Here is a 23,717-nt window from a genome sequence, read left to right as displayed (position 1 = left end):
TTTTCCTCTTATTATACTGGGAAACTTGGCTGCATTTACTTGTCTTTGGATGCCATTATTCTGGTGTAAAATGAAGTTTTAGCTTCTTCTAACCCTCAGAACTTGTTTCTGAGGTCATCGTGGGGCATAAATACTGAGTTGGACTTAGGAAACCGTTATGTTAGTGAAATGGTTCTTGAAAATATATGCCCTTATAGGGTCCTTCCAGGGCCCCCAGTATTCTGACCTATGGTTTTACTACAATAAGGATGGACATAATTATTAGATTTTAGTAAAGTATTCTATAACATAAAATCTCATTGTTTTTAGCTGGGTAATTATAGATTTGTTTTTAAAAAGATGATCTGAAGAAATATTTGTCTAATTTTCCCCCTGCTACCTCATGTGGTTTTCATAAGAACACCAGTATGATATTTCAAAGTGCAGATAAGTCTGATAAATAGTAAAATAGGAAATATTAATTGGATATTTAAGGATCAGCTAAGACCAGAACTCAGACTTAACTCAAATAGTATGTTCAGAAATAAAATTAATGGGTTAAAAAATTACGAGGCATATTGGAAAATAGATGATTTTTCTTATTTTAGTCATCATCTCTATAAAATTCTTTATTACTACAATAAAATAGCTTAATTTATTTTTCCTTTTATAAAAGATTAGCTTTTCTGTATATGATTAGAATGAAAATATCTAGAATACACTATTTTTAGGCAAATTTATTGCTTTTGTTCAAAGCAAAATATAACTTCTGTTAGTATTCCTTTTCCTTAAGTATATTAATGTCAATCTATTTAAATAATTTGTGCTTTGTTTACATGCATAACTAAAGCACAAAGCTGATTAATTTTTAAAACTATGCTCATTAAATAAAATAAATACAATAAATCAGGATAAAATTTAAGTTGAGATGAAATGTAGTTCATGATGAATTGATTTTTTTGTGGAAACTGACTTGTCAGAGTTTAAAATATTATTTTAGTGATTTTTTTTTTTAACTGTCTTAGAAACAATCTTATTTCTGTTACGGGATATATTCATATGAAATTGTTGATATGACTTTTTAAGGAAAAAATTATGATTTCAACTGGCTGAACCAGAACCAGAAGACTTTAACTACACACACACAGCGATATGATGATTTTGTCTCTTGAAAATGACAACATGCACAATATAGATAATATATTGTAAAGATAAGGGAGTGTGAATAAACCAGTTTGGCTAGAACAGGGATGGGGAGTATGGTGGAGATTCATATGCTTGAAAAGGTGAGCTGGACTTAAACACAGAAGGAGACTTTTAAAGCATCAACTTGAGTTTGAGATTCATTAAAGATTTTTGAATAGGAAAGCTTCATCATAATTTCTCAACTTTGTCAAAATGAAATCCCTTTAAGTAAGAATATATGGCCGAAGAAGATCACGATCAAAGAAGCCAGCTTTTTCGGATAGCAGTATTAATCACGGAAGTGAAAGAAAGTGTCGTCAGTTGCTAATGTATGGGCATTCAGTGAATGTTAGCTGAACATTTTCCACTGTCTTCAAAGATACTGTAACCTTTCATGCTTTGCTGGATAACTTGATAAAGGTAGAGACATAGAGTATATTATGGAGTGCTTGCCTGGCTTAGTTTGTAGAGCATGCAACTCTTGATCTTAGGGTTGTGAATTCAAGCCCCATGGTGGGTTGGTGGGTGTGGAGCCTACTTAAAAAAAAAAAAAAAGAAAAAATACATATATATGTGTGTGTATGTATGTATATACATATATAGAGAGAGAGAGAAGGAGAGAGAGAGAGAAAGAGAATAAGAATACATATACATTAAGTTCAAATGATTGGGAAAATACAAAACCTGAATTATTTAGATTTTTAAGATGGGTTCAGACTGCTGAAAAATTTTGGTGATATTGCTAAAAGTATGGCGACAACTAAGTGGTAGAAATATGTGGCATTGTCTCTAGCTGCCAGAATGTCAGGTAATTTTATATCCATTAAAATTTTTTCTCTTTTATACATTGTGTTAATTCAATAGGTTGAGTTTTGCTGTTTACTTAAATATTAATCATAAGAAATGAAAATGCTAGGAATTTTCTTAAATATGACTTATAATAGATTGTTGTTTTGTCCCTTTATGATGTGTCAAATTATATTTAAGAATCATGAGAAAGCAAGATAAATTTAAAATAAATTTGCCTAAAGGCTAACTTTACTGGAACACATTCTCTTATCAGAAGAATACCTACTTTTTTTTTTTTTAAGATTTTATTTATTTATTTGACACAGAGAGATCACAAGCAGGCAGAGAGGCAGGCAGAGAGAGAGGAGGAAGCAGGCTCCCTGCTGAGCAGAGTCCGATGCGGGGCTCAATCCCAGGACCCTGAGATCATCACCTGAGCTGAAGGCAGCGGATTAACCCATGAGCCACCCAGGCACCCCAAGAATACCTACTTTTAATTTAATAAATAGGGTAAGAAGCTTTAGGCTTATGTGCATAAAAACAAGCTTAAATATATATGGTGAAAGCAATTTTAGAAATCACATTTACTTTAACTTAATTGAGCAGGCAACTTCATCAATAATTAAAATGCCTACCATCTAGTTTCTTTGCCATCAGAATATCTGAAAACAATTCAAAATCTTTATTTTTCTAAGAAAGAAGCCAACATGTTTCATTGGGAAACTGCCTGTTTGAGAAATATTTAATGGGGAAATCAGTTCATTTCTCACATGATGTAAGTAGATTTGCTACGTTTTGATATTTTGACTTTTAAATATTTCACTTATGTCCTCTGCTCCAACAGTGTTAACCTGTATTCTTTAACTGGTATTCTGGGTTATAAAAGACTTTAGACCAGGTAGCAGTCTAGATGTAGTATGGTTCCTTCTCTCGTGGCTTTCATAGAATCCCATGAAAGCATGTTTTTGAAGCAACCCCTTGGATGTGGCCGATGGGAATGATCACTTGGGTCTGTGGATTTAGTGGGCACCCATATCACTGTGAGATGCAGGAACTGTTAAAGGCAGGGAGGAAACAGTGCTGGTAACTGGTCCTGGAAGACGTAAGGTTATCTCATATACAGTCCACATTCAGCTCTGGAATTCAGCCCTGGCAGGTATATACCAGGAGAGTCGAAATCAGCCTAGACGGACAACTCTTCTATTTTCCTTTTATGGAATTTATTAGTGTTTGTCTCAGTCAGATTTCCTTAAAATAAACATACACCAAAACAAAATTCTGTTTTTGGAGGGGTCCATAATTATGACCAGGGGCTTCACTATATCCCGAGTGTAGTCATTTACACCGGATGGAACGTTTTATAAGCTAAAAGACACAAGCTGATATCTTTGTGCCTGTTATTTTTCATAAATACGTGGTGCTGTTTGCAAAGAGGAACGTTGGCTTTGTCACAGTGCAGACAATAACCATTCTTTATTTTCGGGGCTTAATAATGCTCATGAATAAAGCAGAACAGCCTGAGATAATGCAAAAGAGTTTGCTTCCCTTCAGCTCTTTTACTGTGAGTGTGGGCTTGCTGACTTTAAACATATTTTGGAAATATGCTTCATAATGTTTTATTTATTTATATACTAAAGTATGGTGTGACTCATGAAGAAACAGAGGCAGATGACAGAGAATTTGTCATTTCTGTAAAAAAGCAACTCTTACGCAGTTTTCAAATTTGTTGGTTTTTTAATCTCCATTCAAATAAGATGATGCAGTTTAATTTTTTTAAATTGAAAACTCCTAAACACAATTTTCGGCATCATTTTCAAAAATTAAAAGGAAAGAAAAAATTTAAAAAGGATGGGATATTTGGGAGAACTCTGTTGGAAATTTGGGTTTTGTTGAAACTTCGGGAAGGTAAGGTTAAAAAGCTACCTCTTTGCTTTGAGATGTAACTTTCTGTATTTCTCTTATCTTCCATTATCGTATGTATTTCTGAAATATATGGTAGATACTAAGCCTTTATTCTGGAGGTTTCTAGTTTTATATATGGCATTTAAGAAGTGTACATTATTACAAAAACTGAGTGATCAATGGTAGAACAAGAAAGATTTAGCATTTTTATTTCTGATTTCATTCTCTTGGCTGATTAAATTTTCATTTCTCAATTGTAAGTACTTGAAAAATTGGCAAGCTTGTCCTCGTGGGTTGAGATGTGAGATTTAGGAATTTAATAAAAAATGCATTCCTATTTTTAATGAAATATAGGCATATGTTCAAAATTAAATATCTTATTTTAAAAAGTAGGTGAATTCAGAATGAGAATGTAATTAATGGATTTTCCTCCTCACACTAACAGATGCTATCTACTGTGAAGTGTGTAGCTAGTGCGTAGCTTCTGTAAACCTAACATAAAGTCAGAGGTTCCTATATCTATAGTCAAAGGCACAAAGATATAGTGAATATTGGAATATATAGGAACATTAGGAGAGTAAAGAGATTTACATAAATGTTATTAAGCATGAAATCCATGAATCTTAGTCATTTCAGCTATGCTCTGACAAAGCTGGATAATGTTTAAAATTATTCCTTAGAAGAGCGTTATGTGGAAGGGTAAAGGAGGAACACTGTTTTTAGCACTGAGAATTACCTGATCAAAAGTTCAGGTGCAAGAGGACAGGTAGCCGCGGGCTGGGAACGTGGAGAAGCCTTGTTTTTCTCCTTCTCTAGCACCTGAACTGAAGTGCATGAATGAATGAATGAATGAATGAATGAATGAACAGTGCTTCGCAGAAAGATGGTTCTGAGGTAAAAATCACAGAATCCCTTCCTTCCTCATTCCTTTCTCTCCTGTATTCCTCTCTGGATGATTTACTCTCGCTGTGGAACACCTAGTAGGTGCTCGCGCTGCCGGGTGCTTGGGTTGTAAGTGTCCAGACCTTCAGTCTGTTTTATTTGCATCGATTCCTTCTGACTTCTCATATGCCAACATCTGGTTATTGCTTTTATGAATTAGCAAGGGGCACGTGATGGTGTCTCTGTCAATGGCAACATGATTGCGCTGTTTTCCCCCATCAGTTTCAGGCCGTGCGTAGTTTAGCGCGTTATCTCTCAGCAGCTATCGAGGCAACTGGTCTTTTTTTTTTTTTTTTTTAAGATTTTATTTATTTAGTTGACAGACAGAAATCACAAGTAGGCAGAGAGGCAGGCAGAGAAAGAGAGAGAGGGAAGCAGGCTCCCTGCTGAGCAGAGAGCCCAATGTGGGGCTGGATCCCAGGACCCTGAGATCAAGACCTGAGCCGAAGGCAGTGGCTTAACCCTCTGAGCCATCCAGGCGCCCCGAGGCAACTGGTCTTTATCCAACTGTCCTTTATCTCTGAAATGTTAAAAAAATTGTTTTCTTTGAATCTGTGTCAGCAGGCTGCTGTTAATTCTGAAAATGGGTATTTTTCCTGATTTCTTGATAAAAGTTGCAAGAGCTTAAGTTACTTCTCAGCTGGAAATACGCTTGCTTGGCATGCAACATTATCAATAGTGGAAATAATATTAAGAATAGATCTAAGATCAGGTTTACTTTGCAAAATTTATTTTCTAAACTTTAAGAAGTAAACTTCCAGTTGTTTCAATTCTGACAGTAGGTTATGATGATATCACCTATTGCCATGGTGATCTCACCTAGAAAGTAGAGTAACCTGTTCATAGTAGGTGAAACAATTCTTTCTTGATTTTATATTAAACACATTTTCAGTTAAATCTTTTCAATGTGAGAAATGCACATTTATTTTCTTGAAGGTGAGTTAACATTTTGTCAGATTCTTTATCATTTTGTTATCTTCATATTTGTTCAATCTTACTTTTGCATAAGGGATCACAAGGTTGGTTTCTTAAAAGCTACCTCCGTGTTGAGAAAAGGACAGGACGTGTGGGAAGTTACAACCAGCGATGTTTTTGGAATGTGTCCTTCTCCCTCTCTCTTACTTGTCCAGGTAAAGTGATTTATAAAATTCCTTTTTATAGGTACGTTTCTAGGACATTTGTGTATTCTCCTTTTGGTGGTCATCTCAGTCATTTCCACAGTATTTTTGTACTTCTCATGCTTTAGTGATCATATGTCTTTAAGCCTCTGTGGGAGCGTGCTCCCCTGGGGTTCATATGCAGACAGCAAGACTGGGGCTTCCCGGGCATGCGCACTGCCGGCTTCACAGCATGCTGCAGAATTGCTCTTCTAAGGTGCTGAGCCCTTTCAAACACCCGCATCCCCTTGCCGTACTTTGTTGTTGTTCTACGTCCTTCCCAACAATTAATATTGTCAGAATTTTGGAAGATTTGCTGATCTCATTAAGGCATTTGAATGTCTTTTTGCAGATACTTTTTAAATTTTTTTATGTTCTTTATTTTGCCTTATGACTGTGTCCCATGGACCTGTATACACACTTTGAGGGTATATGTTATATACCCCATTGTCAGTGTTTTTTATGTATTTAAGAGGTTTTGTTTTTAGGTACAAAAAAGAATTTTACTTATTTGAGAGAGAGAGAGAGAGCACAAGCAGGGGTGGGGAGGGGCAGAGGGAGAGGGAGAAGCGAACTCCCCACTGAGCGCAAAGCCCAACATGGGGTTCTGTCCCAGGACCCCAGAATCATACCCCGAGGCAAAGTCAGGTGCTTAATCCACTGAGCCTCCCACGCACCCCAAAGACTTTTCTTTTTAGGTGTTTAAAAAAGTTTTTTTTTAAAATTTACAGATAGCAATTTTGATGACCACATCTTCAAGTTCTAGCTAAAATAATTCAAATGTTTTTCCATATTCTATTGACGTTCAAGCTCTCCACAAGTTTTCTGCACATTTGCATGGCTTGCGGTCACAGGCTTGCTCCTGCCTCTGTTCTCCTAACCTTGTCATTTGCTTCTGGTTCATTCATATCATATTAATTCAATATGAAGAAAAAAATTTTAATTACCACCTCCATACTTACACACATACCTGTGGACATATTAACTTACGGTCTTTTATAATATCAATTTTATGGGATGGTAGCAAAGAAGATAAAATCTAAAAATTATAAATAATAACAAATTGAACATTGATTTCTGTGGGTTCAGGTGTTTCTTTCAGCTCTGTCTCCGTCATCAGTCGGAAGGTACCATCCTCCCACCATCTCTGGCCCTTGTACCTCCCATGTCCTTGACTCTCTCCTCTTGAGCAGTGACATAATGTATCTTTTAGTTCCTTTTCTTCATTATATGAGCATGAAAATATTAAATAACCGTCACATGGGTCTGAGGGTGAATTTAAACTGAGGACTTTTTTTTTAATTCAAAAAAAACTTTTCTATTTAAAAAAAAATTTTTTTTTAAGATTTTATTTATTTTGAGAGAGAGAGAGAGCAAGCAGCAGTGGGGGGGAGGGGCAGGGGCAGAGGGAGGAGCAGACGCCCCGCTGAGCAGAGAGCCGAATGGGGGACTTGATCCCAACACCCCAGGATCATGACCCAAACCAAAGGCAGACGCTTAACTGACTGGGCTGCCCAGGTTGCCCCTAAAAATTCCTTTTTTCTCAACTGTATTGAGATGTAATTGTTCTCCGTCTGCCTCATTGTTAGAGCCCCAATTCTGGGGGGACGATCGCCCTCACTAGAAAAGTGCTCCCTGAGCGCTGCTGCGGCTGTAGGGCTGAGGGCAGCTGGGGTGGGGAGCGCGCGGGTGGTGGAGCTGCTCCGAAGGAGGTGTGCTGGGGAACGGGGAAGGAAAGGAGCTCAAGTCCCCTTAGAGGGCGGACAGTGGAGATGACTAATTAATAGTGAAGCCAGATTGCGTGTGGGTACCGCTGTTTGCATTTCTAGCCCTGTCTTGATTTTTGCCTCGCCTGGAAAATGCATGAGTAGTGGGGATCCGTGGTTGAGCCCAGGTCGCAGGGGATTCATTCATCTATCCCGCAAACACTCATGGGGCCACCTCTGCGTGCCAGCGCGGTTTTAAGCGTCTACTGTCCTTCAGGGATCGAAACAGAAGTTCCTATTCTCCCTGTGAGCACTTCAGTCAGGGAAAGTAGAAAATAAACAAATGTAATAGAGGTGGAAATATGTTGGGACGAATTAAGTGCTTGGGAAAATGCAGCATAGAGCAGAGGACCGGGGAGGGGCAGTGCTGGAGGACTGCCGTCTTCAACTTTGATACTCAGGGAAACGTGGATGTTGGAGCCAAGGTTTGAGGAAAGTGAACGGGTTGGATATGTAGATGTCTGGGAGAAAGGCATTCTAGCAAGAGGGAGTAACCTATAGGAATGGGGCTCAAATGTCAGAGGAATAGCAGTGGCTTTGGGGGGTTGGGGAAGTGGTTGGAAAGCCTGTCATAGGGGCCACAGGTGCAGATCATGTAGGGCTTTTATTCTGAAACGGAATTCTTTGCTGTAGGTGTGGCTTGATTTGAAAACCACTTTTCTGTCTAGGTGCTGAGGGACACATAAGCCCAGAGTGGGTGACCATATGCCCAGGGCGAGAGTGGACCTAGGAAGCCAATGAAGAGGTTATTAAAATAATCCAGAAGAGGCACGGTGGTGACTTAGACCCAGTGCTGGCAGTGCAGGTGGTGAGAAATGGTCAGATTCTGGGTATAGTGTGCTCACCACGGGGCCCTGGGCATGGTGGGAAAGGGACTGAGGTCGGGACGGGGTTGACTGTAGTAAACTGCACAAGGGTGTGTCTGTGGGGTGTGTGCCTGGTGTGTCGCAGAGGTGAGTGAAAGATGCTGAGGCCGGAGGATGCTTTCCACAGGGACTTTGGAATCTCTGAGTCTGCTGGGAAGAGGGGGAGTGAGAGAAACTGTCATCTGTTTCCATAGTTCTCAGTAGAAGAGGGACTTTGGTGGTCATGGCTGGACATTCATTGGTTATCTGATGGAAGGTCATCTTTCTGTTTTGTTTTTTTAAAGCCACTTTATGGAGGTAAGATTGACCAAAAAAATCTGTACATATTTAATGTGTAAAACTTGATGAGTTTCGATATAAGTCTACATTTGTGAAACCATCCCCGCAATTTATGCCATAAACATTTTGGAGGAGGCTGCTCTGTGACACAGGGTTAAAATACCAATGGCCTGGAAGAGCCAGGGGATTTCCAACTGCTTCCTATGAATTGGCTCTGTGAAGAGGCAGAGCTTGTTGCTGTAATACCGTATGTGTAAATATGGAAATAACATTAATTTTGCTAGAATAACTCATGATTCTATGTAACAACATATTATAAATATTTAGCATAATTTAAAATTAAAGGGTATTGTAAAGAAATAACACACAAATAAAACTGAGTTGCTTAAAATTTGTAAATGAACTTTGAGCATTGATGGGAGAAGCATGTAATAAGACAATGTTTAATAAAGTTGCAGAATAGTAATTATAGTCAAAATCATGAGTTGGTATATGAGAAATTTGTTTTAAGCTTGTTTTAATTATCAATGATATTGGTTACATAAAACTGAAACTAAAGTTCTTTATTAGTCAATAACTATGATGAATTTAAGGCTCTTGGGACTCAATTTTGAAATCCTGGTAGTAATTCTCATAACTTGAATAACGTTGTTGCCATTTACCACTTTTATATGAATCAAAAATGAACTAAGTTCTGTTTACCAAACACTATCAATAGTTATCAATCATTTCTAGTTTCTTATTATATCATTTCTTATTTAATGCAGTTTATGTAACTGGCATTACTGCTGAATTTAAAATTTTTAAATGATGTGATAATTCATTGTAAATTATGAAACATAGTTTATTAGAAATATGAAAGCATTTTTAATAGTGAGTTTTTTTTTCCTATAGCCTTGGGAGAAGGGAATATTAAGATGAAAAATATTAAACCATCATCCATAATATTTTAATTGGTGAAGTGGTAAAATATAAAATAGAAAATAGAGGACTTAACTTTTATAGCCATTTCTCAATGTAGCTGTTCATGATGGGAAATTATCCATGCATATCTCCATGCTTTTAGCATAAAATATATCTAGCAATAAATGGAATATATATGCTATAGCTTTTATGCAGAAGGCAAAGGGCTTGAAATGGCATCTCAAGATCCAGAGAGTCATAATAGTAAATAAAGGGTAATTGTTGGATAGCTATGCTGTGTTCCTTTTATTCCAAGGTAATTCTGCCTGTGGGCTAACTTTTGTATAAACAAAGATAATTGAACTTTTGCACCTTAAAGGATATTGTTATCTTGTACTATTTGTCTGACTTCACCTCCTCCGGGTATAAAGTTGACTTGAATGTTAATTTAGGAAACATATTCATTTTTTTTTTCTAAGTAGGAATAAATTGAAGATACTCCATAATAAAACAAACGCTGGTCGTGGGGGAAAACATTTGTTGTGATTGGACAGGCAATAGGCTTAAGAGTTTCAAAACAAGGGTTTTAAATTTGGAGAGTCTAGGTTTGAATTCTGTCTTAATATTTGCTGGTGGGGCCTCAATTTCTTGACTTGTCGGATGGGATGAGGATAGAACCTTCTAGACGGCATTTCATGGGGATTGATTGAGGCAATCCCTGTAAATTAGCTATCATGGCGGTTGGTATATAATAAACACTCAGTGTATGTTAATTGTTCCTTCTTCCTTTATTCATACTGCACGTTTTCTCTAATATTTGATGAGCAACAAAATATTTCAGGGCAAAAATCATCTAACAGTGTTTCTGGATGAGTCTGATTGGGGGATACCCTAAAGTTAGTTGTCACATTATCAAAAGTGCTATTATACTGGCCAGGCAGCAGAAGAGCCTTGTGGTCCAAACTTCTAGATCATTCTTCAGGTTCTTACACTTGTTGGGGTTGCCAAGAGTCATGTGGCAAGGGCTGGTGGTAGTGGCCAAGCGTGTTCTCTGTATTGATAAAGACGAGCAATGAGAACAATTACTTGGTAAATAGTAATAGTACATTTTAAAAGTAAGATTTCCTGCTGCTCAGCTGGTAGTCAAATAAATTTTCAAATTTCATTAAATCATATTAAATTGAAATGTTTTGACTTTCACTGCAGTAGCAACTAGTGTGAGCCCTGAAATCTAAGGTTTGACTAGAAGAGTGATGCAAAGGGACAGAATCCATGGCAAATTATTCAGTGGCTTTAAGAAAGCCTTAATCTTTTTGTTTTTTTTAAAGATTTTATTTATTTATTTGAAAGACAGAGATCACAAGTAGGCAGAGAGGCAGGCAGAGAGAGAAAGGGAAGCAGGTTCCCTGGTGAGCAGAGAGCCCAATGCGGGGCTCGATCCCAGGACCCTGGGATCATGACCTGAGCCGAAGGCAGAGGCTTCAACCCACTGAGCCACCCAGGGGCCCCCGAAAGCCTTAATCTTTGAAGTGTCCTCCAAATGAGACTATCTTCACATACAAAAGGCTTTCCATTTCTGATATCACTGATTCATTCTGGTCACCTTCAGGGATGTTTGTAGTTTATGTTAGCATATCTTTTTTTTTTTTAAGATTTTATTTTTTTTAAGTAATTTCTCTACCCAGTGTGAGGGTTGAATTTACAACCCTGAGATCCAGAGTAGCACACCCTGCCACTCTGCGAGCTGTGCCAGCCAGGTGGATTGGCATATGTTAACACAGTCAAAGATTTAGATTATGTATTTGTGAGATATTACATAGAACCACTAACTTTAAATTGGTCCTTTCATGACAGCATGGGAAAATAAATAAATGCATAGCCTGCAGAGTGATGTGAAAGCTTTTGTGGTTGATAGAATATGATAAAAACTTAGCCTAAGATCTAATTGCACTACTTGAAAGGCCTCTGTTCATTAAGATACATTTTATTTTGGTTTAAATGTTGCTAACCACTGTTGCATAAAATTATGTAACTGTCTGACAGTTGTATTTCCTCTGCTGAAAATATGAAATAATAATAATATTATTTTTTTTTTTTAATCTACAAACATCTTAGAGAGTTTCTTCTCTGAGGAAAGAGAGTCTGGAGAATGATGGGCACTTATAGCCTCTGGAAAGTATGGTTTGGGAAAAGGGTCACAGGAGAGGGATAGAGGTGTCTACTGGTTCAAGAAGGAATTATACGTGCTGTGTTTATGTTCTAATTTTAGAAATCTGGTTTTTAGTATGCTTACTTTCTAGCTGTAGTCCCAGGACAATACTTTAGGATCATCTAGACCAGCTGCTTAATTTATTTTTATTGCACATCTTCAAAGTAGGTTTAAAATAAATTATCTATATATTTGGCAACTCTTACTCAATATATTTAGTATATTTGTTATTTTAATAAGATCATATGTTTTGAATCCAAATTAAGAATATATTTAACAATTACTAGTCTACACAACTATTCTAGAAAGCAATTTGACAATAGTTAAGGTACATGTTCTTTCTATCATCTTTCTCATCTTCTAAAGGTTGTATATACTGGAAAATTTTTTAGAGGCTGTTTAGGGACATGTAGAAGCATGCTAATTAAAGTGTTTGTTGTAATAGCTGGGAATTGAGACATCCTAGGTGATTGAGGGAAAGGTTAGGAAAAAGCATTATGCTTCAGTAAGAATAATTAACTAGATACATACATGGTGACACAGATAGACTTTAAGAGCAAGGTAGAATGAAGAAAGGAAAAAAGAGAATGATGTATATAGCACAATTCCATGTACGTATCTTAAAAATACATGTACCAAACAATTTTATATGTTTTACTGAAACATGGGGAAATCAAATAGTTTACATTTTAGCACATTAGAATGATTGTTTAAGGGTATATAATTGTGTAACTTACCATCCAACTGCATAAATATTAAGAGACGTGGGGTATGTGAAGAATAGCTAGGAAAAAAGAAAGTGAAAGAAAATGAAGTATCTAGGTTTAAATCTACTCCCAAATGTACAGGATCTGTATGCTGAAAATGCTGGTGAAAGAAATCAAACAACCTAAATAAATGAAGAGATATACCATGTTCATGAATTGATAATGAAGCTTACAGCATAGTTACAGAATTGAGGGTGTAGTATTTGCAGAGAGATAGACCTATAGTATAGATAGGACGATCATTATGTTTGCTTTCCAGAAGCTTTAAATCTATTGTGGAATATAGACAAACGATGACCTATGAGTGTGGAGTTGGTGGAGTTAGGGTAAGATCTCATGTAGAAAAGACAGCTGATTGGATTGCTGGGGAGGGAGCCTGGGAAAACAGTCCTGAAACAGTGGGTTCATGTGAAGATCAAGGGTCAGGGATTCCTGTCTTGAGAAAGGCAGGGAGAGTCTGAGCTAAAGGGGCCATGAGTCTCCCCTAAGGTCATAGCCAAGTGCAGTAGGTAGGACATGGTGGGAAGTCAATGTGATGTTGTGTAATCCCTTCCAGTTATTTTAATTTTCCATCGATCTGTGTTGTGTCTTCTCTTATTCCTAATTTTGCTTCTCTTTTCCTACACTCCTTTCTTATCTTTTCCTTCCTCTTATGCTCTCATTTCTCTTCCACTTTCTCTTTTCTTTAGTTTCCTCTTTGTCTCATCATCTGTGTCATAATCAGGGTTTTGTCTATGTGTATGCTATTTTTTTTTCAAGAAAGTTCTTTTAGATTTAGTTATCCTTTATCTTTTTGTTTTTAATAAGGGCTGTTGTAATCTTTTTAAATTCTCATGACTTTTTAAAAATTGAATATGTTTCTGATTTCTTAAGAGATATATATATATATAATCTTTTTTTTTTAAATTTTTAAAAGATTTTTATTTATTTACCTGACAGAGAGAGATCACAAGTAGGCAGAGAGGCAGGCAGAGAGAGACGAGAAAGCAGGCTCCCTGCCGAGCAGAGAGCCCGGTACGGGGCTGGATCCCAGGACCCTGAGATCATGACCTGAGCTGAAGGCGGAGGCTTTAACTCACTGAGCCTCCCAGGTGCCCCAAGATATATATATTTTTAATATTAGAATTTCTTTTGGTAATGAAAGTGTTTTAGGGAATAAATTTTCCTTTGTTGATAGCTTTACTTTATTGCATAGATTTTACTATGAAGTCATCCTTTCACTTTGTTTTAGAATCTGAATTTTTATTTTTGATTTTCTTTTCTGAGGTTATCTGGGCAGTTTTTGCTTAGGATTGAGTAGGTATATTGTGGTTTCAGTGACTCTCGCACCCCACCCCTCCCCCAGATATCAGTAGCTCATATCCACAGAGGCTACATGTCCTTTAAAGGTGTTGGTGATGTGTTTAAATATATTGTTGGTGGCTTTTTCTGGCTCAGTCTGAAGGAGCAGCTATAACTGAGATGATGTTGCTCTAGTGGCAGAGGGAAAGATGATTTCAGTGCCAAATGTGTCTGCTTGGAAGGGGTACACGTTGCTTCCACTCACATTTCATCTGCCAAAATAAGTCTTGTGGCCAGGCCTGAGATCAAGACATAATGCTTGTTAATGTTCCCGCAGGGAGAGCAGACCATATTTTGTATGAAAATTTAACCAACCCTAAAAAATGTTGATGGGGGTTGAATTGCGTTCTCTCCAAAACATATGCTGGAATCCCAAGCTCAAATGTGACTTTATTTGAAAAGCCTTTAGGGAGGTTGTCAAGTTCAAGTGAGGTCATTAGGGTGGGTCCTAATCCCATACACTGATTTCCTTTAAAAAAAAAAGGCAGATTGGGACAAAGAGATACACATGTACATGAGAGAACAGCATTTAAAGGCATGGGCATTCCCAACCGTACTGGAAACTAGAGAAGGTGCATGGAAGATTCTCGCTCTTAGCCCAAGAGAAGGAACCAAACCTGCTGACATCTTGATCTCAGATTTTTCACTCTTCAGACTGTGAGACAATAAATTTCATGTCAGTCACCCATTTTGTGTTGGTTTGGTACAGCAGCACCAGAAAACCAATACAAATATGTTTCAAAATTTCCAAGAAATGCTTGGTCAGATTCTTATTCTTAGAATCTAATATTAGAACCTAATATTAGAAATAAATATTATTACTATATTTTAATTAGAAAATGTAGCCAATAACATCTCTACCTTTCAACAGTGAAATGTTTTCCCTGGTCAGAATCATGATCAGTTTTACAGATTTGTTTCAAGTGGAAAATCCTCTACCTGAAAATTTCATTCAGATTTCAAAGGTTGTCATAGGGGTGTTCTTTACTGTTTAGAAGTTTAAATAATCATATCACTGTCTTCTAATTTACTGCGTTCAGGCTTTTGTACCTTAATTATAAAAAAAAATCAGATTCATCTTTCTTAAAAAAATGAATAAAATCCCTTGATTTAGAAGTGTATGTTTATGTTCATTTTCCACTTGTTTGATGATTAAGTTGCAGTAAAAGAATGCCTGAAAGTAGACTAGGTTGATCAGGGCATTGTAAATGTTGTCTTTTAGTGACCCATGATCACGCCTTCTTTTCTCCCTCAGTCCTTCTTTCCTTTTCTCTTTTTTATTTTATTTTTTACTGAAGCAGCTCAATATTTCCTTCAGACAGCGATCGGCAAGGCCTGTCTCTGAGATCCCCCCATTTCTGTCAAGCAGTCCCTTAGAAGTTATAAAAAAGTGCTCATTACTACGGAAATCTTCCTTTCCACACACACAGGGCTGAGCCGGAGAGCAATACTGTAGCTCAGCTGGGAAAGGAAATGAGGAAAAAGAATTGGGCAGGAGAAGGAAGTTGGAAGGTAATAGATGACCTGCGGCATTGTTCTCAGGAAAAAATTAGATGCCATTGGACGGCATATTGGATTTAAGTACGTGATTTATGATCCACTGAAATCATGTGTTATTCTGAATTATGCAAATATTATTTTATGACCCGATCCTGAATCAGGTAAGAGAATGGTTCTAACTTATGCGTGTTTTGCCCTTTGCTACCCCAAACACTGTGATCTTGATGCTATTTTAACTCACATGTTTATACATGTAAAAGTGTCTAAAATAATTAATACAACCAATTTTGTGTCTTCAAGATTAGCTGTTTGCAAACAACAAACAAGCTCTGTGAGAAACTAGAGCAAGTCTTTGCAGTTGGACTATATTAGAATTCCATCTACATTTTAATTTGGTCCCTGCTGTGTGGATATATTAGACTGAATCTATTACCTGGCTCAATGGTCCTCTTAGACAATTTCCCTTTCTCATTCTGATTTTATTGTAAGTGATCGTCAACATACTGTAGAAGTCTGCAAATCCAATTGTGATCACTCCCATGAGGCACCACTAACCATGACCTTACATTAAAAAAACAGAAACAAAAATAAAACAAGAATGAGAAGATAGCGATATTTATAGATTATCTTTTGTGAAAGGTACGAGTTATAGGTGTAGTGTGAGACTTTATATTTGGACGATGTTTGGGTGTCGTGCACAAGAAAATTCTATGACAGTCATTCCCCTGGGGCAGGACCTGGTTTTGCATTTAATATTCCAGCTTTATGTTTACTGTTGTTTTGAGTTGCCTCTTTTTGTGATGCTCATGGACCACCTGCTGTTTTTTCGTTTGGAGAAAATGTGTCTCTGAGTATTGATTAGAATTTCAGCTTTAAATATAGTCTTTTCATGCATTTAATACATTTAATCCTTACTGTGAAACAGATTAATGTATCTTTGGTATAGAACTGAGGAACATTAATTGAGTTCAGTCTGGTTTATTTAACTCTGTTGCCGTCTTACTGGGGTATGCTTTTTCAGAACATGTCCAGAAGTTAAGAGAGATGATATCAGATGGTAATGCAAGGCATTTCATTTTCTCATGCTGCCCACGGTTTGATGAAGAGCCCTCTTAGGAAAAAATAAATAGTACTTATTCATTCCATATGCAGCTTGATATTCTCGTCTTATCTTCAGAACCGTCCTGACATCACCTTGTGTCTGATACCTTGTTTTGACCCCTCATGCTGACTCTCAGATCATTTCTTCCTGACTCTCTTATCTTTCTTCTTTTTGGTTTTGTTTCTTTGAATATTTCATTCTTAATGTAGCCCCTGTTCTCAGATTCTATATATATATATATTCCTACCTGAATTTCCTGTTAACACATTAAATGTTATCTTTGAATGTAAATTTCTCATCCTTTTCTCAAAAACAAGTTTTCATTGTAACTTCTCCATCTTTGTGCTTGGTATCACCATTTTTTCCCCTGGATCTTAGGCTTAATTTCAGTGCCATCAGTGACTGAAATCTCTTGTGCACCTTCTGTGTGTCAAAGATGAAGCTTTTTCTCATTTACCCTTTTCTTCCTCTTTCTCTGGACACTTTTATTACTGTAACAACCTCTTGACTGGACTAACAACTTTAGTTTTTATCCTCTGCTGTTCCCAAGAAACCTAACAGATTAAGATTTTAAATTATAATATTCATGTATCATTTTCCAATTTAAAATTCTTCAGTGCTTTGCAGTTTTTTGCTGTTTAAAATGCTATCTAATATTCATAGCTTTAAATGTCTGCTATAATCTCTGTTATATCTATTCAAAATTAGTTCTTATTCATTTCACAACATCTTCTCTCCACCAGCAGGTCATGCTCCCAGAATTCTCTGTTCTTTCAATATTATTACTTTCTTAAGAACAGGAGGTATATCTCGTATTTGTAACCATCTTGCCATAGACTGAATGTTTGTTTCCCCCTGAAATTGGAAATTCATATGTTGAAACCTAATCCCTAGTGTGATGATATGAGAATGTGAGCTTATGGGAAATGATTAGATCCCGAGGATGGAGGCCTGATGAATGGAATTTGGGTCCATATAAAAGAGACTCCCTTGCCCCTCTGCCACGTGAGGATGCAGCATAAAGATGGTTACCCATGAACAAGGAAGTGAGTCCTCACCAAATGGCCAGTCTACCGATACCTTGATCTTGGGTTTCTCAGACTCTAGAACTGTGAGAAGTAAATTTCTACGGTTCATTAGCCACCTAGTCCGTGGTCTTATGTTAGAGCAGAAGAGGGGACTGAGACTCATGTGTATATCACTTTCTTGGCACAGTGTCTGATAGATGGTAGATGTTCAAGTAACATGATTTTTTGTTGTTGATTTTCAGTGTCAGTCAGGGTCATCTATAGATGGTTGGGATGGTGATTTATCTTTCATTTTGCCTTTTAGACTTTAAGACCATGATCTCTGGGGTCATATCATGGGTTTAGCTATAACCCTGGTTTTGTGACTTTTAACAATTTACTTAATGTTTCTCCATCTTCGTTCCTCATCTGTGAAATGGAGATAATAGCTATACGAACGTAAGAGACTTGTATGAGGACTAAATAAGAAAATATATCTACAGGGTTTTAAAGGAGTAACCAATACATAGTAAGTTCTCAGTGACATTTTGCCCATAGAATATAGCTTTCTAGGTTGATGTTACTAAGCATTTCCAGTTACTTGGCAAATTATGTAGAGAGAAAAGTCTTATTGGGGACCTCATTTTAAAAAGATTTTATTCCTTGTCATTGTCAATACATGTATTTTTTTTATACTAAGGCTATTTATACATACATCATAATTTTTGTCTTGTTGAATCAAACTGGTACCTGAAAATATTGATGAAAGTGCTGATAGCCATAGGAATACTGAATTTACTATGTTTGTAGGATTAATAATAATATATATTAATGCTGTTTGACTACTCCTACTACCACCATCACTACAATCATTTATTGAACACTGATCACTTGTCATTTCAGTTTTATTAGTAAACCATAATTGATCCACTAAATACTAAGTAAAATTTTATTACTAGATATGTACAGATAAATTATTTATTACCACAAAAGTATATACATGTCAAGTAATAATTAAAATTACACTTTAAAAATTATCTGGTGGGAAAGTTGCCCATTTTACATGTTATCCATACTTCTAAAGCTTTCTCTATTTCCCTCCCCACCATTATCTCAACTGTTTTTGTCTATTAAGTGTATAATTTGATTGGAGTTATTCTTTACAGCTCTGGATTTTATTCTTCCATCACCTCTAATATATGAAAGAAAATATTCAAAATAATTCAAATTTTAAGTGGCTTTTTCTGAAATCTTGTAATGTCTTTTAAAATATTTGGAGCTGTGCTGGAAAACATCACTCCTTAATAAGGAGAAGAATTTGAGTTTTGCTGCTTTTAACAGAGTAGAAAGTTTTGTGCAGGGTGACGTTTCACCTTGGTGATTGATCTCATCAGAGTTGACCTTGAAGAGTTGGGAGAATGTTGAATATAATTTCGCTGTTAAGTTCAATTGAATGAAGACATATTTAATACTTTTCTGGACGTGAGATTCTGCAAGATGCTGAAAGTCCAGGGAACACGGAGACTTACGTCCTTCCTCTGCGACTCTTGTATTCTAACAAGGAAGATGACGAATGATTCCAGTAGGGAGAGGTCAAGACAGCAATGGAAGTGTGGATCGGGGGGCGCCAGGGTGCCTCAGTGGGTTAAGCCTCTGCCTTTGGCTCAGGTCATGGTCTCAGGGTCCTGGAATCGAACCCCGCATCGGGCTCTCTGCTCAGTGGGGAGCCTGCTTCCCCCTCTCTCTCTGCCTGCTTGGGCTCTCTCTCTCTGTCAAATAAATAAAATCTTTAAAAAAAAAAAAAAAAGAAGAAGTATGGATCAGACAGTGGAAGGATTACCTTTATTAGAAGAAGAAACATAAACAGAGCTGGTTGGGGAAAGCTTCCCAGGAGGGGTGCATGCATTCAATATTTGCCTTTTTTTTTTTAACTTAATTGCAATTTGGTTGATATATATTTTTTTTTATTTCCATGTGTTTGATACTAAGCAAGAATATTTTTTATTTTTTCTGGCTGCTATAAAATTGTCGTACCAAATCTTCTTAGCCATGACAGTCATATACCTCACTGTAAACTTGGGTTTTATCTCCTTCACAGGTGATATTTAGACTTTGGCATCCATCAACAAAGCTTCAAAACAGACTATTACTAGCAAAGAAAAGGAGCTTAAACAGGCAGTTCAAAATTTTATTTATACTCCAGGAGTAGTAAGGAACCTGTTTATGACAGCTATTTCTCTCCTTTTAGGCAAAGGTGCTTCATCTTTTAGCAGTGTTAGTTGAGCAAGGATACCGTGGAGAAATAGGTGTTTTTTTTTTTTTTTCCTAGAGCACTCTAGGCTATCAATTTTATAGACTCTGCATAATTCTCGACAAGAATGTAGTTTGAAGCAAGCTGTTATGATTAATTATTGCTCGTTAACTGGATCTTCACTCTGCATGAAAGAATATTACAGTTTTTTTTCTCATTCCAAAAATCATGTTGTTTATATTAAAATGAAACGCATTTGGGGAAGTTGGAAGTTGAGATGTGCAGGGTGGGCTGTGGCGAGAGCAGGCATGTGAAAGTCTTGATTTTGTGGTACTATAAATGCCATTGTGATTTTTCAGTAAAACTGAGTTAGATTGCTCAACAGAAAAATTTATACAACAAGTCATTTGTGATGGAGATTACATATCTTGTACTTTATAAATCCATTTTCTTTGCAAGAGCCCTTGGTCAATGCGTACATTTAGAAGATCTTGAAAGAATAAAGTACCAAAATTACTCATGTCCTTGAAACTCAGATCAATTTATTGTCTTTATAGGATATTCACTAAACTATTAGCTTGGTTTATCAATAGCTATTTGAAGAAAAAACCAGAATAGTAACATGCAATTTTGCAATTTTTCACTCTCTTCTACTTATGTAAAGATAGGAGATATAGATTTTGCATGTCATTATATGAGTAAATTTTCCTTAATAGCTGAGCTGTAATCTGTCAGTTTCTCAGTTTTTCTCCACATCTGCCTTTGAGAGCCTGACACATATGATTATGCTCATGTAAACAATGGAAATACCATAAGAAAGAAGATGCCCTAGTCTCCAACTTACAGGCAAAATATGTCTATAGCCAATTAGGATGGTCATTTCTAATAACTCTAATATTTTGTAGGTCCTAAAGGAAAAGACAGTGAGAAAGAACAAGTGCTAAGAATTGTTTTATTAGTAGGGCCACAGTTTTCAGAGGATCCCACAGATATAGTTGCTAATTTTCTTATTAAATAAGAAAACTCTTGATAATACTGTAGTAGGAACTAAAGACAGTATAAATTGATTGACAAGGTATTTTTTCACTATTACATCACTATGGGGGAGGTGGCACCTGGATGGCTCATTCGGTGAAGCATCCTACTGGTGATTTTAGCTCAGGTCATGATCTCATGGGTCCAGATTGAGTCCTGCCTCATGCTCTGCACTCATCAGGGAGTCTGCTTGGGATCCTCGCTCTCCCTTTCCCTCTGCCCCTTCTCCCACTTGTGTGCTCTCTCTCTCTCTCTCTCTCTCTCTCTCAAGTAAGTAAATACATAAACAAACAAATAAATAAAATCTTAAGAACACTAGGAGGACACCACTATAAAAAGCCATAGAAAGGATTATATACTGATCCTCTTGTTAATGTTCCTAATTCCCAACACATAATAAACAAGAAACCAAAGGTCAAAGCAATGGGAAATAGAACAAATGCATTTTAAAATTTAAATCAAATTAAATTTAAATTAAAGAGTATCATCATAACTTAAAATATTCTGAGTTGAGTTACTTGATTTTTTTTCCTTCCAGAGAAGTTGATTTTTCTTTTTAGATTTTATTTATTTATTTGAAAGAGAGCAAAAGCAAGAGCAAGAACGAGAGAGAGAGAGAGAGAGAGAGAAGAAAGGGAGGGGAAGAAGCAGACTCCCCATTGAGCAGAGAGCCAGAAATGGGGCTCAGTCCCAGGACCCTGAGCTCATGACCTGAGCCAAACACATGTTTAACTGACCGAGCCATCCAGGTGCCCAAGAAGTTGATCTTAATATACATCATCTTTCACCGTTTCTTATTCTATCCCTCTCTTGTGCTGTTTCTGAATAATTTTCTTAGTAAATAGGCAAATTTTGGTCACCTTTTGGATCCTTTTCCACTGGAAATAAATCCTTTCATATATATTTATAAGCTTGAACATAACTGAAAAATAAAAAGCATTTAGGAGGTGATGTTAGTGCTGTTATTATGTGTTCCTCTATTAAGATAGCATTTTGATGACAAAGATGTCTTAGTGTTAAGTTTTCTTTCTCTTTTCTCTTAGTGTGGGAAAAATTGTGTAAAAATAAGGATTGAAAAGCATATGGCTTATCAGCCCATTATTGCTGTTTAACAAGCAACCACAGAATCTCAGAGGCATACAACCATAGAGTTTAGTTCTTCCTCAGATCAGGTAGGGTTTGGCTGACCAAGGCTTGGTTTAGCTTGGCTTGACTCCGAACTCTGGGCTGGGTCCAAGCAGGTCTGTTGCAGGCTTTGGCTTGCAAGGATGTGCTTAGATCTGTTTCCTGTGTGCTCATTTCGGGGCTGCGATGAAGGAAAAATAACCACTCAGGAGAAATCTGTTCTCTTGGTTGTTGGCAGGAGTATAAGAAAGCAAGTGAAAACATGCAGTGCCTCTTAAAGATGAGGTTCAGAGCTGGCCCACTGTCACTTTGTCTGTTGTCCATTGGTCAAAGCCCATCAGTGGATGACAGAGCACGTTTCTCCCATGAATTTGGAGGATGCAAGGACTCAGTTCTTGCTAAACAATGAGCTGATTTCCAGTACAGAATGTAATACAGGAAGTGGCACAAATTCAAATTCTACAAGAGGCTGGAAATAAAAGGATCTCTTGATGGTAATAGTTACTACCATTTCCCCGTGCTAACATGGGTGTGCATGACGGTAAGAATGGGCCTGCATTGCCTTATGTCTCTCTCAACCATGGCACTACTGACGTGTAGAGTCGGGGGTCCTCTTTACTGTGGGGAGTTTTACAGCACACTGTAGGATGTTTGGCACTATCCCTGGCTTCTACCCGCTAGAGGTCTGTAGCATCTGTTCATTTCCCAGCCATAACAGCCAGAAATATCTCCAAGATGGCCATATGTCCCCTGGGGAGCAAAGTCACCCTCAGTTGAGAGGGTGACTTAACTTACACTGGTAATCTTTGATATAGGGGGTCATTTCATTTTACAGATGGAGAAACTGAGGTGCACAAAAGCTACTTCTCGCAGGGTTACGTTGAGATAAATAACAGAGTTGGAATTAAAATCTAGAACCCTCTAATTCCAAAGTATGTTGTCTTAAACCATATTGAAAATGGCTAATAGAGAAGATGCCTCTGAATTGGGTTTTCCTTCAAGAATGGGGGTAGGAAGGGCAGTCACAATACGCAGAAAGTCAGGTCTTTAAAAGGGATGCTTGGGGAATTCTGAGAGGAGGTGAGAACAGAGCAGGACCCTCTGATCACACTCACTGAGGCCAACAGCTGCGGGATTAGATGAACTGCTAACCGGGCGAATGGTAATTAACCAGATGAGGGAAGACAGCATGGGTTGCCCTGAATAGAGACCCCAATATACAGAGAGTCTCATGTATAAAGAAAACAGGAACATGGAGACAGTTGGAGCAAAGCATATCATGGAGGAAATGGCTGGAATTGAAGACAGAGGCAAAGTCAGCAGTGATTGATGCCATTCTAGGGGTTCCGAACTTTAATCCTGAGGGCAGTGTTGGACACACACAGGAATTTTAAACAGGAAAACTACAGAATCATATTTGAATTTTAGAACACCACTGTTCCCCTGTGAAGGATGAATGAGAGGGGGGATTAAAGATGACAGGAAAGTGTGCTACAGAAGCAAGAAAATGATGTGGGAGGATATACACCAGAGTATGAAGAATATCCTCGGATGAAGATTATGGTTTTAATTTTCCTTTTTATTTATTTTGGATTTTTCTACCGTGAAAAAA

At 37.2% G+C, this 23,717-nt stretch overlaps 1 protein-coding gene across 5 annotated transcripts in view; it reads left to right on the top strand.

Moving 5' to 3' along the window:
* Nucleotides 1-23,717, top strand: part of GPC5 (glypican 5) — a 1,399,440-nt gene that overhangs the window by 30,638 nt on the left and 1,345,085 nt on the right. The gene's annotated exons all lie outside the window — the stretch shown is intronic.

This window comes from Mustela erminea, chromosome 15, assembly GCF_009829155.1.
Source record: "Mustela erminea isolate mMusErm1 chromosome 15, mMusErm1.Pri, whole genome shotgun sequence".
Taxonomy (NCBI): Eukaryota; Metazoa; Chordata; class Mammalia; order Carnivora; family Mustelidae; genus Mustela; species Mustela erminea.
This window is presented reverse-complemented; position numbering and strand designations above follow the sequence as displayed.